This window comes from Serinus canaria, chromosome 9 (assembly GCF_022539315.1).
Source record: "Serinus canaria isolate serCan28SL12 chromosome 9, serCan2020, whole genome shotgun sequence".
NCBI classification, from domain to species: Eukaryota; Metazoa; Chordata; class Aves; order Passeriformes; family Fringillidae; genus Serinus; species Serinus canaria.
The window spans coordinates 24,148,564-24,163,108 of record NC_066323.1 but is presented as its reverse complement, the minus strand read 5'-3'; the positions used below and the strand labels follow the sequence as shown (position 1 = coordinate 24,163,108).

The 14,545-nt window shown below is 42.6% G+C and overlaps 1 protein-coding gene across 10 annotated transcripts in view; it reads left to right on the top strand.

Annotated features, from left to right (window-relative positions):
* The window catches only part of PIK3CB (phosphatidylinositol-4,5-bisphosphate 3-kinase catalytic subunit beta), an 89,289-nt gene that overhangs the window by 33,029 nt on the left and 41,715 nt on the right, over nucleotides 1–14,545 (top strand). For all 10 annotated transcript variants that reach the window (XR_007778275.1, XM_018924529.3, XM_018924527.3 and 7 more), the window contains one exon: nucleotides 7,043–7,158. The gene's annotated coding sequence lies outside the window, so the exon portion shown is untranslated. The remainder of the gene's footprint in view (nucleotides 1–7,042; nucleotides 7,159–14,545) is intronic.

Here is a 14,545-nt window from a genome sequence, read left to right as displayed (position 1 = left end):
TCAGTGTTTTTATGTCTGTTACACACTGGTGAGTAGAAAATGCATCAGCAATAAGGGCCATGTTCAGGTGTTCCTGACTTCATAGGAAGTGCTTTGTCAGTCCTTATGCACCATGGCTTTTCAGAGTTTAAGGCAGTCAGGGAGAAAGCATGAAAATGAACATGATAAACTTTAGAATGGCTGAAAATATCTCATTAAACAAATACAGGGTTTCTTTATTGAAGGTAATGGTGCAGGGGTAATTTAGTTGGAGAGCAAGTTCTTGTGTTCTGCCCAGTAATTAACTCTAGATTCAGGAGCAGCTTAAAAAACAAAAGTATAGGATGTGACTGTGGTGTGATAGAAGACAGAGACAGGAACAGGAATTGCTGTGCTGCTGGCAGTTAATGCCCCTGCCCTTGCCCCTGAGACTTCTGTCCTTAAATACTGCTTTAGATGTAATGCAAATCCAAATATGCAAATAATATTTTATTATTGCTTGCAGCCTGTTGTAGGATGTGGAAAACTGAATTTGGGTGCCAGGGCTGCTGAGGGTGTGCAGGGGTGGCAGCCAGGCTGGTTGGGGGGTTCATTGACTCCTGCAAACATCTCTATAGGTGTCACAAGGGCTTGTGCAGGATGCTGGGTTTGTCTGCACCTGCCTAGACTGCTGCTCAGCACTTGGGCTGGCTCAGCTCAAGCCTTTGGGCCTCACACTTCATGTGTAGGTGAGCATTTCTTGCACATGCACGTGTAGGTGAGGGTTTCTGGGAAGAGTAGCACTGCTCTGGGACCACAGCTTCCAGTTCTTCACTGCTCTCAGCCACATGGAGTGAGCCAGAGGAAGAGAAGCTGCAGGGCTGGCATGGAGGTGGAAGTGATCAGTGGGCCCTGGGAGGAGTTACATCTTCACATGGATGAGTCTGTTCAGGGTGAGCCATTCAGGGCTTTGTCCCAGCTCTGAGCTGCTGAGCCAGCTGGGTCATCACTTGTGCCCCGTGCTGCAGCGGAACTGGAAACCAGCTGGAAAGTGTTGCTCACTTGACTCTGTGTTTGTGGAGCAGTATAAAGCAGATCTAAGCACTTGTTTGTGAGTCATCTGAAACAACAAACACACTGCTGTTTTCACAAAACCGTCACAGCAGCCTTGAACTTTGTGCTTTTTGAACCGTGGAGTAGCAGACAGAGCATGTCCTCCAGCCCAGAGCCTCTCCTGGGAGCTTCTCTTCCTCTGCACTTGGCATTAGAAGTGATCAGCACTGGCAGCCAGCCCTGAGTGCTGGGGGCATCGCAGGGTCTCCCTCAGCACAGACACTGCCCTTCTCCATCTCAGCACTCTGCCCTCAGGTCAGGGAATGTCTGGCTGCCTGGCACAGTGTGAGAGCAAAATTTGCTGTCTAGGAGCCTCTTTCTGTTAAGCTTCCCTAACACTGATGTGTTCCCTTTTGCTTTGCCCAGAGGCATTTCTTTTGAAGATGACAGAGCAGGAAAAAACCAAGTGAAACATTCTGGGAAAATAAAAATTAATTATTTTTGTTTAGGTTTCTGTTTGTTGATCCCAAATAGTGCAGGTGATTCCTTCCCATATGGAACTATCTGTTCCTTTCTGCTTTAATGGAAAGTCCTTCATTTCCCAGTACCAGGAAGTGCCAACAGTCTTTTGCTCTTAAGTTTGACTTTATTGTAAGGAAAAAAGATTATTTTCCTCCCAACTCCAATGGGATTGAGTTCTAAGATACAATTAGTAGGAGGGTTACTGGGTTACTGAACCTTGAGCACCGTCAGGCAGGATACATCACTGGGAGGGAGGGACACACCCTCCCACCCTCCAGATAAATTCAAATGTCTGTAACTGACGCCCTGTTAAAGAATCACTGTGTTCAAAATAAACACTATGTTCAAAATAAAGGTGAAAACTTGCAATATCGTTTTGATGTTGTTTTGCAGTTCTAAACTGGAAGGGAACTCAGCAGCATGTGTAACCAAGTAAAAACATGATTCATTGTGAAGTGTATTAGTCTGTGCTTGTGTGAGTATAAATGAGTTTTAACCAAGCTGTTGGGCACTGAAGGGGATTTCAGAGGTGAGCCAGGGCTCAGTGAGGCAGAGCTCTGGGAAGAGTGAACAAGGCTCCCTCAGACTGTGAGTCACTGTGGTGGGAGACAGGGCTGCCCTCGGTCACCCACTGCATAAATGTAATTATGGTATCACCTTCTTGATGGAGGCATAGCTGAATCTGGCTTCAAATCATGTTTTTATCTGTTTAACTTAAAGAATAATACTCGGAAATGCTAAGTGGTCTTTGCTTTGCCCAGCTTCAGGAATAAGAAAGGACATAAACTGACTTACAGTTTTGACATAGATGTCTCTTTTGAACTCATTTGGTGCTCTGAAATTTCTGTCTCTGCCTTTTTTTTCTTTTTCTGTGGCTGTTCTTGTGCAATGGGAACTTGTTGCTCTGTGCCTGTTCAGTTTTGGTTAAAAGATTTTGTACAAGATAGGTGGGTTTCACATTTCAGAGAAGTCTGAGGCTTTTCAAAGGATATTACTGGTTTCTGACCAAGCACCAACACCTGGGAAAGTAGAACACAGAGAAGAATGCTGTCCTGTGTGTAACAGTGTGCTGTCCATTGTCAGTATGGTGTTTTGTCTCTTGATGTTCCTGCAGAAATTGGTGCCACCTTTTAGAGGTCAGAGCTGGTCTTTCTGCTGAAGGGACTCTGGGCACTGCATTACTGGGACAGTGTTTGTGTCGAGCTCTGCTCTCTGGGTCAGCTGGCACACACCACTGTGTAACAGACATGAAATGCTCCTCTCAGAGCTAGGATTGAACCTGCATTTTCAGCCTGGGCACTCAGCTGTGCAGTGTGCAGAAGCTGGAAGTTGCTGTCATTTAGGCAGATGTGCACTGCTGTGAGCTTCTCTTCTGCTCACTGTTTTAGTTCCTGGACTTGAGCTGTGATGGCTTAATTATTGGCACTGAATGCTCTTGAAGAATTTTGTGCCTGTCATTGTTGGAACTTCAGACCTAGTTGCTTTATATGTTCCAGTATTTTTTAAAGTTGAAGATACTTGGTGTATTTACTGATCCTTTGTACTTTTTTGTCTCTGACTTGGTGAAATGGTGAGTTTCTTCATTGCTACAGCAGCTACTTCACTTTGGTATTCACTTGTCCAGTCTTCAGCACTACTGAGAGCATGAAATGCTCAAGGCAGCTTTGAGGTGACCAAAGCTCTAAAACAAAAGCCCCATCTGAGTATCACTGTCCTAAACTTCTGCTAGTCTCTCCTGATGTCTGCCTCAGTGCTTTCTTCCAGAGTAAGAGATTTAATCACTGAGAAGTACCCAAGAAACTGCTGTGTTATGTCATTCAACCAACTTAGAGTTCCTTATCCTGAAGAAAACCTGGAGCATCCTCTCTGACAAATGGATTTTTTGAGTACTCTGGAAGAATGGACAGAGCAGCAGCCTGTCTGACAGGCCTCTGAAATTGTTACAGAGCAGAAGACAATAGGGCCACAATTAGCCCAGTAATTTCTAAGTGGCACCTTACATTGCTTATGAATGATTTTTTTTTTCTCTTCTCTTTTTCCTTTTCTCTGCCTTTGTGAGTGGCCTATTTCCTTGGCTCATAATTGTTTATCTTGAACATTTTGCCACACAGGAATTTTAGGCAAAAGTTTCTTGTAGTTCTTCCCCCTTTCTTACCTTGTGATAAAATGTTTTTTGGCAATACATTCATAAGTGTTTCTTTGGACGTAGGTAGTGTAGGTGAAGAGCTCTGAAAAGTTTTACTATATTGTCACAGGCATTTTGATTGCCACCACACAGTTTTATGATTGCTGAATTGCCTCATAAGATTGTTAATGTTTTAGAAAGTTAGGATTTACATAAAATCAGTATCTATGTAATGAGGGTGTGATTAAAGGATTCACCAAAATTGCCAAATGCAATTTCTCATGCAGAAGTTGCAAGCTGGAATGGAAAAGGATTTCTGTTGGGTCCCTGGTGGGTGCTGTCAGAAGAAGTCACATGGGTGTGGGCCCAAGGTGGTTTGGTGGTATGTTTTTGGCTGAGGTCATACCCAACAGACCCAGAAGAGAGGCTGTCTGCAGTGTCCAGCTGCCAGTTCTGTTTTCCCCACATTCCCCAGAGAGGTGCAGTGGGGAAAAGAGATGTCCTCAGAGAGTGCACTTTGTGAGGCAGTTCCTCCAAGTCCTTCTGTCTTTGTGCAGTTCCCAAAGATGGTGCTGGCAGGTTTGTGAGGTGGTTGGAGTCCTCAGTGGCTGCTCACAGTCAGGAAAAGGCCAGCAGGGTTTGTAGCCTGTCTGCTGGGTGTAACCAGCCTTTAGAAAATTCTCCACTCGTGGTCTGAAGGTGGGAAGTGTCTTGGCTGCCCATGTGTGATCTGCAGCCCTTCCATACCACCTCTCTGAACCTCTGCTCTGAAGATCAGGAAGGGTTGGTTGGTGAGAAAAACAAGGCTGCACACTCTCATCCTCTAGTGAAGGGTTTGTTTCTCATGCTTGGCTGTAGTAATGGGTGCTTTGTGTACTTTAGAAATGGTTTAAGGTCTTGAGGGCTGGCTGATCCCCCACAGTTGGTTGTAGAGGACCAGCCTGTTGACAGTGTGATGTCTGAGCTGCAGAGATCCAAAGTGCTGTGAGAAAAGAGGGGAAACAGGACAGTGAGCTGTGACAGGAGCTATTCACAATGCAGTGGTTTGTTTAGGCTGTACCATTTATAGACCCTGGGTAATTTCTGGGTGCCCACCATTGGTCATCATGTGTCTAGTTAGCCATTGACCTCTAGAAGTTTGCAATATCCAGCTTTAAGTCAGAGTGTCCTGCTCCTGCCATGGGGTATGGTTCAGTCACACACTGTGCCCCTTGTCTGAGGGGCCACAGGTCATGCAGGATTTCTTCCCTGGGTGGAAGTTCTGTTGTCATGCCTGTTAGCTATAGCAGGATGCATTTCACACCCCCTCCTAAGAGCCTGCCTGCTGGCCAGTAGCCTTTGATTAGGATTTTTCTGATTCCACAAGCACAAATATTGACATGGCTGTAAAACATGAATTCCAGGCTGGCAGTTCAGCCTTCCTTCTGTGAGATTCACACTGATGCTTTGTCCTTGCAGATCCCAAATCACATAATACTGCCTTCATTTTTCTCTAGTCTTTTCTTTTCTCTTGTGTGTGTTCCCTGCTGTAGGCTCCTAGAGAAGTTAATTATGAGAAGTTTTTGGACTAGCTCATGCCTCTGTAAATAAATCAAATAACTCAATGTGTGTGGATTGGCTTCTTGGACACCATGTGAAAACCCATTTTGGGACACCTTTATGCACCACAAGGTTGTGCATGGAGCAGTAACTTAATATTTTTTTGACCTAAGTATGTGAGGCGGTGTGAAAAATGCATATTTTATGATTGGCTTTTTGCAAATATTAAAATGAATATTCTATGTGTTATGTTAGAAAGTTATGCTGTGTTAATTCTCTTAAGTAGGGTGTTAAATATAGTTTTAGGTTATAACAAAATGTTAAAATAGAAACTATGCCATCTAAGATACTTTCTTAAAGAAAGGACTCAAACTGAGATAGCAGCCACAGGACACCTCAGTCTTTCAGAGAAAGAGAATTTATTGCCCCATTGTCAGGAGAAATGAACTTCTGCCTGCCTCACTGGGGTAGGACGATGCCATTAGGATTAGGAGGAAGAAGCTGACACTGCCCAGACAGAATCCTGTGTTTGAATGGAATTTATGCATCATGTATGAGGTGTATGAATATGCAGCAGACTGTGGTTTTTAAGGGTTAATCCTCTGTTAACGTGGGGCCTTTTTCTTTTCGGGCTTGTGCTGCCCAGAAAAGGTACCCAGACTGTAACTCTTTGTTTCTATTGTCTCATATTGTCCTAATCCAAAGGGTCCAAATTTTTATTACTCTAATTGTATTACTATTTTTATAACCATTTTATTATTATTAAACTTTTGAAATTGTAAAAACAAGTGACTGGCATTTTTCATGGGCAGTAAGTGTTTATCCCTCAAAGCCACTGAAGAGGTTGAGGTGCTTCAGAGGGCTCCACTGCCAACTCCCAGAGGAATTCTGCTCTGTGTGGGATGAGACAGTGGCAGCCCTCCCTCCCTGCTGGTCACTGTACTGTGATGAGCTCTCACAAGCACGGGGGACCTGCCTGGTGTGGTTTAGAAAAAGAATTGTTTATGGGAAGTGCAGGGTAGTTACAGATCTTGTGCTTTGTGGCTTGGCCTACAAACCTGGAGATAGCATCAGTGCAAGCTGACAGCACTGCTTGGTGCTCAGAGGCATTGGAGTAGTTTTTGTTCACTTCTCTTTCCTGAGAACTCGATTTGCAGGGTAGAGCTGAGGAGGAGATGCCTTGGCTCTGTGGAGATGTTTTGCCCTGTGCATCTGCAGGGTGTTGGTTGGTCTGAGACCTTCTGAACATTTCACAGGTTGAACTGTGAATAGGAATATGGGATCACTTGTGTCAGCAGCTCAGCTTCTCCATAGTAGAACTACAGATGATATTACACTCTTAAAAAATCCAAAACCATCAAAATACCCCCAGACAAACAAAAAACCTCCACCAAAATCTTCTTACAGCCTGGAGGAAAAAGAGAAAATGTGCTTAAGATAATGAAGGCAACTCTGTCTCCCTTTTTTGGCTTTAACTGCAATGGACATCTGCTGATCTGGTTCAGACTGAGTGTACAAAAATTTGAAAATATTTGTAGCAGCTAAGGATGCTTTTGACTAATTCATGATCGTAAGACTTATTAGAATAAATTGCATATTCAAACCATTACATCCTTTTTTTCCTTTCTGCTGGCATGGTGTCTGTGGATTTGACATTCATTTAATTGTCAGATTAATCACATTTTTCAGTGGGAATATGGTGCTGTAGTATTTGAAGGCAGTAAAAAATAGTGTGTTTATTTAGGTATTTCTGCACAGAAAGTTGGTACAGCTTTTACACCAAATACAAATTGCTGATTTTCTCATTTGGTCAATTACATTATATTGTGTTTTGCCTTTTTTTAGATCACATTGAGGTCATCTCGTGGAATCTTCTGACAAAAGAAGAGTAATAGGAAGAAAATGTTTGATAAAAGTATCTTCTCTACACAGTCAAACTGAAACAGGGAAGGTTCATTGGAGTAAGTATGACAGGGCTGGGGTTTTCTGGGGTTGATTTCTATTGTCTTTTGCTTGTAAAGTCAGCATGGTTATTAGGCTCTTATTGTATTTAGCTTTGTTATCGTTGCATTAAAAATATAAATGGGTGACTCTCTACTCATTTCAGTTGATCAGCTGGTAATGGACTCATGGATTGTCACTGAACCATCTTCCCTCTTGGAAGTAGTTGTATCTTGTGAAATTGGGATAGGTTTCAGGTTTTTCTCTTGGCTGCTGTGTATGCTGCCTGTGGTTTTGAGCAGGGGGTTGTCTGGTATAAATGTGATTAGATATAAGCCCCTATTTGCTGGAAAAAGTTAGTGCGCTGCTTATATTTTCCAGGGAATTTGAAAATACACTTGTTTTTTGGGTCTGTAACTCTCCAGTCATGGCTCTTATGACTTTATTTTTGTTGTATCTGTTATTTGTCCTGTATTGCAGTTCCATCATTCATCAAACTTGCTTAGGTTTTCAGTTTATGAATATCAGAGACATCTTTCCTTCACTGTTTATAGTTCATTTCCAGCTTTTGTGAATTCCGGGCTGACACACGTGTGTCGCATTTCTGATAAAAGGAGCTTCTCTACCTAATGCAGGGACTGTGGATGGCACTTTTTGCTACCAGATAAATAACCATTTTATATCCTGATACGGTGTAATTCTTAAGTTTTGTACCCTTCATGTGCTTGAGATGGGAAATGTAATAATTTTTCTGCCACTTTGCATCAGATTGTCAGATGTTTAAACATTCTCCTTAGAAGCGGGGAAAAAGCTGCATTTGTCTGATACATTTTAAATGCATATTTCTGATGTAGAATGTAATATGTAAAATGCATAGTCTGATGCATTTTACTCCTGCTGTGTGAATGTAACTCTGCAGGAGTCACTGGAAATAGTCCTGAATGCCTGGTTGTTAGTGAAAAAGATCTGGCCATTTTAGAACTGAGAAGGGTGAGAAGTCATTTTACTTTACAAGAAGTCTATTTCAGCATATTTCTCTATTACCAAGAGGAAATGACTCCCCTTAGCTTCTTCTTTGAACACAGATGTGTACAGGGTGTCATAATTTGGGTAGAACAATGTCTGTGGAACTTAATCAGACAAGAAAAGTTTTTCATGCTTGGTGTTTTTAACAAAGTGTATTTCACTGGCAGAATAACATGTTTGGATTGATTGATTTCCTGCCTCAAAGAAAAAAATCTATAAAATTTTCAATTCAATGTGGATTTAAAGTTGATGTGCGCTAGTTCCCTTTCTCTAGGTACTGGATAGAAATGCTACAATTTTTAGTCAGCACATTTAAATTTTCATCAGTTCCTGATCCAGGCCAAATGTCAAGTGACTGCTAAATACTCATGTGCAACATTCTTGTGGCACCTGATTCTGAATTCTGACTCCTGAAGTGTTCAGGAGTGTGTCATGTGGAGTTATTTGTCTTTTACTGCCTTATTAGATTACAGAGTGGAAATAAGGCACCTGTTCACAAGGTCCCAGCACAAACAAACAAAGCAGCCTATTTGCTGCCTGCACACTTAGTTTGAAAAGCTAATTCTTGACTCTGGTAATCACATTACTAAAACAGATTAACAATAAAGTTACAACTGAGCTCCCCAAACAAATAAAATGAAGAATGTCCTCTGGAGACAACTTTAGTAACTTTAAATCATTGTTTTTAGGCTTATGACACACACAAAACTTGCTCAGGTGTTCAGTCTTCAGTAAACTTGTGTTTCTTCCCTCTCCCCGTCTATTTTTTTTAAGAGACTCAGAGGATTCTATTGTTACAACTTAAAATTAATTCAGATTTTTCCTTTTTGGAAAAATCTTTTGCAAGCCATTTGTTTGTTTTTAGTTGGAGTTTGTGTGCATGTGTGTGTTTGGATCATCACAAGGTATTTTGGAATTGGAATTTTTAAATTCCAATTAGCATTAAAATAAAGTCCTCTCAGTATTAAAATAAAGTCCTCTCAGCATCTCTAGTCACAGTTAAAAAAGCCAGGTGGAGTTCTTGTGAAGTTTTAGAAGCAGATGCTGACTCTCACAGCTGAGGAAAAGTAACTCCAGGAGCAGTCAGGCCCTGCTGAAGAGATGCTGAAGGCTCCAAGGGTTGCTGCATTTCTGGGACACTGTGGAGCCTCCATCCATGCAGCCTTGCAAAATTATGTGTGCAGACTCTTAAGCAACGTGTTTTAATTTCAGTGTTGGAGCTGAGCTTGGAACCAGCTGATTCCCAGAGGTACCTTGTAGGCTAAATAGTCTGTAATTCCTACTTAAATATGTTTTTGTCCTTGGCCAGGGCTACTTTCAGTTTTATCTTCATGACAAAAGGGATTTCTTGGATTGTGTTTTTTCACCAAATGGCATTGTATTTCAACTTGTCTTTATAAATAAGTTTCATGAAAAATATATATAAAATATATTGAAATATTTGCATTAGAGTTGAGTTGTTTGGTTTCCTTCAGTGTTTGCTCAGTCCTTGACCAGTCCTGTCCATGTAACAAATGGCTGTGTGCAGCCACCTCTGAATCTGTGATGGGGGCATTGAAACTGGTGCTGGAAGAAAAATAACTGCAAAAATCCAAATTATGTAAGAAACAGACCCCATCAGGAAGAATGCCTGGCCAGATGAAGCATGTAAAATCTATTTTTTTTTCCATTAAAGGGCATCTTTCTACTTTGTAGGACCTCTGGCATCTCTGTATGAGACTTAAGCACAAGCTGCTTGTGTGTTTTGGTCTGTGTGCCCTCCTCGTAGGTAAAAATTTCACTCCTTCTTGATACTCAACTGCTTTTAATTATTTGACTGTTAGATAGTCCCCTACAGAAGGATACACTGCATGTATCCCTCTGTAGCTACATGCAATCTGTCTGCTGGAAAATAAACCCCTTTCCTAGAGGTTTTGATCAAAATACCAGAAATAACTAGAAGATGAAACTTTTAGTCCCTGTGTGAAAAGGTATCAACTTATAGGAAAACCTCAGTTTCTGTTTTTAACTTTTTTACAGTAGAATGTTATCTAGATGTAACATCTTAATAGCCAGCTCCTGGTGAGATTTGATGGTCTAGGTTCATTTGTACAATTCCAAAGGAGAGGAAATATGAACTATTTATATATTTAAATGTCTTATAAGTGGAATGTTTCCTTTGTGTTTACGGTGGAATAAAACATTATTTTGAGTGGTAGGACAGGCAAAGAGATCCCAGAGAGCAAAACTAATCCTGGTTTATTATTTCCTAGTTTTGTTGTGGGACTGTTATTAAGTCAGGTACAATTCTTATTGAGCAATGGGAGGACAGGGCCTCCACAGTTTACTTAACAATAAAGTTTTATTTACAGTTTACTTAGTACAATAAAGCAATAAAAGCTCAGATTATTAATGAATCTTTTCAGATTCATGACAGACACTGCATCGTAGTTAAATAACAGCTTGGGCTGTTAGAAAGCCAGGCCCTTAGGCTGTGGTTTTGCCTACAGTTTAAAATGATCTTAAGAGCTGTCAAGTGGCCAGGCAGCCCTGAGGCTGCGAGGAGCTGTCACTGTGCCACTCCTCTTGCACCCTCACTGTGCTGGCACAAGCCCTGGTGCAGCTCTAGAGAAACACCTGACTGCCTGGGTTCAAATGACATCTTTGTTCTGCTTCAGCTCCCCTTCCTCCTTTCCCATTCATCTGACTGTCCAGTCCTCCTCCTGCCCTTGTGCCCCCTCCATTCACCTGGTTTGTTAAGCTTGGTTTTGTTTGTTTGTTTAAAATATCCAGGTGAGTGTGCCATCATTTCAATGTTTAGTCTATTCTTGGAACTCAAATTACCCTAACATTTCATGCTGGCCTCCTGGTGCTGTTTGGATTTTGCCTTTTTGTTTTACATTATTTTTCAACATGATCTTTCTATAGCTGCCCCTGAAGGCCTTCAAATAAAGATCTACTCTTATGTTACCTCCTTACTAAAATTACCTCGAGTGTCATTTCCAGGCTGGGAAAAAGGCAACACTCCCTCTAGTTCATGAAGTATCTACAGTGCTGTGCAGGGTCAAAAGGGCTGAGAACTCACCAGTTTTGATCTGTTCCCCAGTCTCCAGTCTCACCTTTCTGCACTGGAGCAGGGCCTACAAATGCATTGCCCCTCGTGTCAGGGCCCACTCTGCCCACTGCTGTTGAAGGTTTCCAAAATATCTAAGAGAGCTGTTTAGAAATGCTTCTAAAAGTGATTCTACCAGATGTTTTCTCACAGCCCAGTTGATCTAGAATACTGAATAACTGGCCTGGGCTGTTCTCCTTCAAGCTTTTCTCCTTTTTCTCTCCCTGACTCTTTTGGTGAAGGTTTCAAATGAACTGTTTCTCCTATGACAGTGCTTTTCTGAGCTGCTGTTTCCTTCCATTGCTTTATACTCCTTCCTTCTCAACCACGCAGAACTGCATTCCAGGCAGCTGAAAGGGAATGTTCTCCCACAGTGTCCCCAGCTTGTGTGTGATCCAGTGATTGGATGCTTCTAAAGACAATTTCACACAGCAATATGGAATTTTTTCTTCTCCCTGTAACTCAGTTTACTTGCACAATGGAAAAGAATGGCCTGGAACTGTTTCTATTTTCATGTGACTATGCAGTGATTTCAGGGTAGAGCAGAGGAGGGCTGTGGAGTGGCTGTGGGAAGCTGCTGTGTTCCTGTTTGCTGTTCCAGAAGCACCTGCTACCTGGGCATTGGCAGAAGTCTGTCCAAAGCTGGGATTTCAGTTCTATTCACTTGTTCAGTTCCTCATGGATATTCTTCAGAGGGAGCAGCAGATGTGTGTGCTTGCTTGAGTATAAAGTAACAGGAAGTAAGATTTTCCTTCTTGTTCAAGCCAAGTCCATGAGTTCTTCTGAGTCTGGAATACAACTTTAATAGTATTGTTCTCTTTGTGTAGACTTCTTTTCCAGGAAAAAAAATTCTGAAGACAGTCTCATTCACAGCTAGTTTTTAAGCTATATTTTCATTGAACTGTAGAATAACTTCTGTAAAAAGAGATGACTAGAGGTAATCTAATCTGACCATATGTTCAAATGAAGTTACTTAAAATTAAATTAAATTTTAATTTGTAACCAGTTAACATGCTTGCATTTTTTTTCATATCTTCGAGTCCTGTGTAAGTCAATTGCAAATTTAGGTGCTCAGCATTTCTTGAAAACTGGGCCACTTTTATTTAGAGGCATTAATATTTGAGTAGAAACTGCATTCATTTTGGGTTTAAAATCCTGACTTCAGTTTTTAAATCTTGGTGCATAATAACTATGGGTACACTAGAGGAATAAGGCTACAGGATATGAACAGGCAGAATAATCAGGGACCTGGGATAAAAAAAAACTCAAATGAAATTATCTTTGTTTGTGGAAAAAATAGCTGTATTTCATGAGGAAAATTAGACAATCTAGACTTGATGGCTGAGAGACCACTCTTGGTACCAGTGTGAGCACTGGGTGGGAAGGAGGCCTTTAAAAAAGGCTTTTTATGTTTTCTGTACATAGATATTTTTAGAAAACTAAATGGTGATATTTTTATTCTGATTTCTGGAGAAACCCTGACTAAATGGACATTTAATTTTCCATTCCATAGGGCCAGCTCATGTGGCAGTTGAACTAAACTGCTGGGAAATATTTATAGTACCACATGATCTTTAAAAATAACTTTCCAGTCTACTTTGTAGATGTCTTGAATTCTTAAAATCTTTGCTATTGTAGGTAGATACCCATGACATTTGGGGAGTGGAAATATCTCTGCTTTGCTGATTTAGGCATTTGTATTTATCATCAAGTTGTATTTTGGCAACTTGATATTTGATTTAGGCAAGTTGTATCAAATCAAGTTGATTTAGGCATTTGTATTTATCATCAAGTTGATTGTATGTTATATTTAGATTTGGAAGCAGTTTGGATGGAAATTCACCTGTGAAGCTGTAGAAGGCCAGAACCTTAAGTGGTTCACTCTAGGGCTAAATGAGAATTCCCATGGAGGGTCTGCAGGGTTTCCATGGTCTGCAGTGGCACACAGACCACACTGGAGTTACCAGTGTTCTGCTTTTAAAAGGGTCATTATTGGTCCTGTGTGAGCGGAAAACACATTTCTCAGCAGCTCGCTCACTGCTGGAACAGGCGGTGCTGCTCCTGTCACATTGAACCTTTGAACAAACCTCTGCAGTTCGCTCTCTGCAGCCCCTGAAAGGTGCCTGTGCTCAGCTGGGGCTGGGCTCTGTCTCCAGGCAGCACTGACAGAACCAGAGCACACAGCCTCAAGCTGAGCCAAGGGAAATACAGGTTGGATGCTAGGGAAAAGGTTTTTACAGAAAGAGTGATAAAGTTCTGGAATGGCTGCCCACGGAGGAGGTGGAGTCATCATCCCTGATGTGTTTATAAACAGACTGGAGTGGCACAGGGTGCCAGGGTTTGGGTGGGCCGTTGGGGCTGGGTTGGATTTGCTGATTTGAAGGTCTCTTCCAGCCCGGTGGTTCTGCGATTCCCGTTCCCCGCGGTGTCAGCCCGTGCCTGTTCCGTGGGTGAGGGCCGTGCTCTCACAGCGCCCGGCTCCGCGCTCGGCCTGCCGCTGCAGGGCCAGGCCGGGAACGGGGGTGCTTGTGCCCGTGCTGCCATTGTGTGCCCGCGGGTGGGAGGGGACGGCGGGAAGGGGGAAAGGGGAACAGCGCTGCGGGCTGCCCTCCGAGAGAGCTGCCCACGGTGGGGCGATGGATGCGACGGGAGCCATGAGGGCATGGGGCGGGACTGGAGCGATGGGACAGAACTGATGAGATGAAACAGGATCGGTGGGGAGAGGGAACGGGAGCGATGAGGGAATGGAACTGATGAGGGGATGGGACAGGGCTGATGAGGAGATGGAATGGCACTGATGAGAGGATGGAACAGGGGCACTGAGGGGAGGGAATGGGAGTGACAAGGGGAATGGAGCAGGAGCATGATACGGAACAGGAGCGATGGGGGCAGGGGATAGGAGCGATGAGATGGAACAGGAGTGATGAGGCCGTGGAGCAGGCGTGATGGGGGGACAGGGTCGAGCTGGTGCCCAAAGTGGCCCTGTCACAGCCTGTGGCTGTCCTAGGCAGCTCTCAGACACTGCCCTGGGCTGCAGAACAGCTCCCAGGAATTTGGTACAGATTGAGGAACAGAAGAGGACGTAGTTCTACAGAGCTGTGAAGTGGCCCTCATCTAATGCATATATTTGTTTTTAGTGTCTTCAGAAGAAATCAGACTTTTTCAATCTTTTTTTAAAACTTTTTTCTAGAGGCCTTCTAAGTTTCATAGGACATAAGTCTTCCTGCATCTTCCTGCAGTCAGACTCCTTTTCCATCGTTCTACTAGGTTCTTTTCCCTTGTTTCTTCTC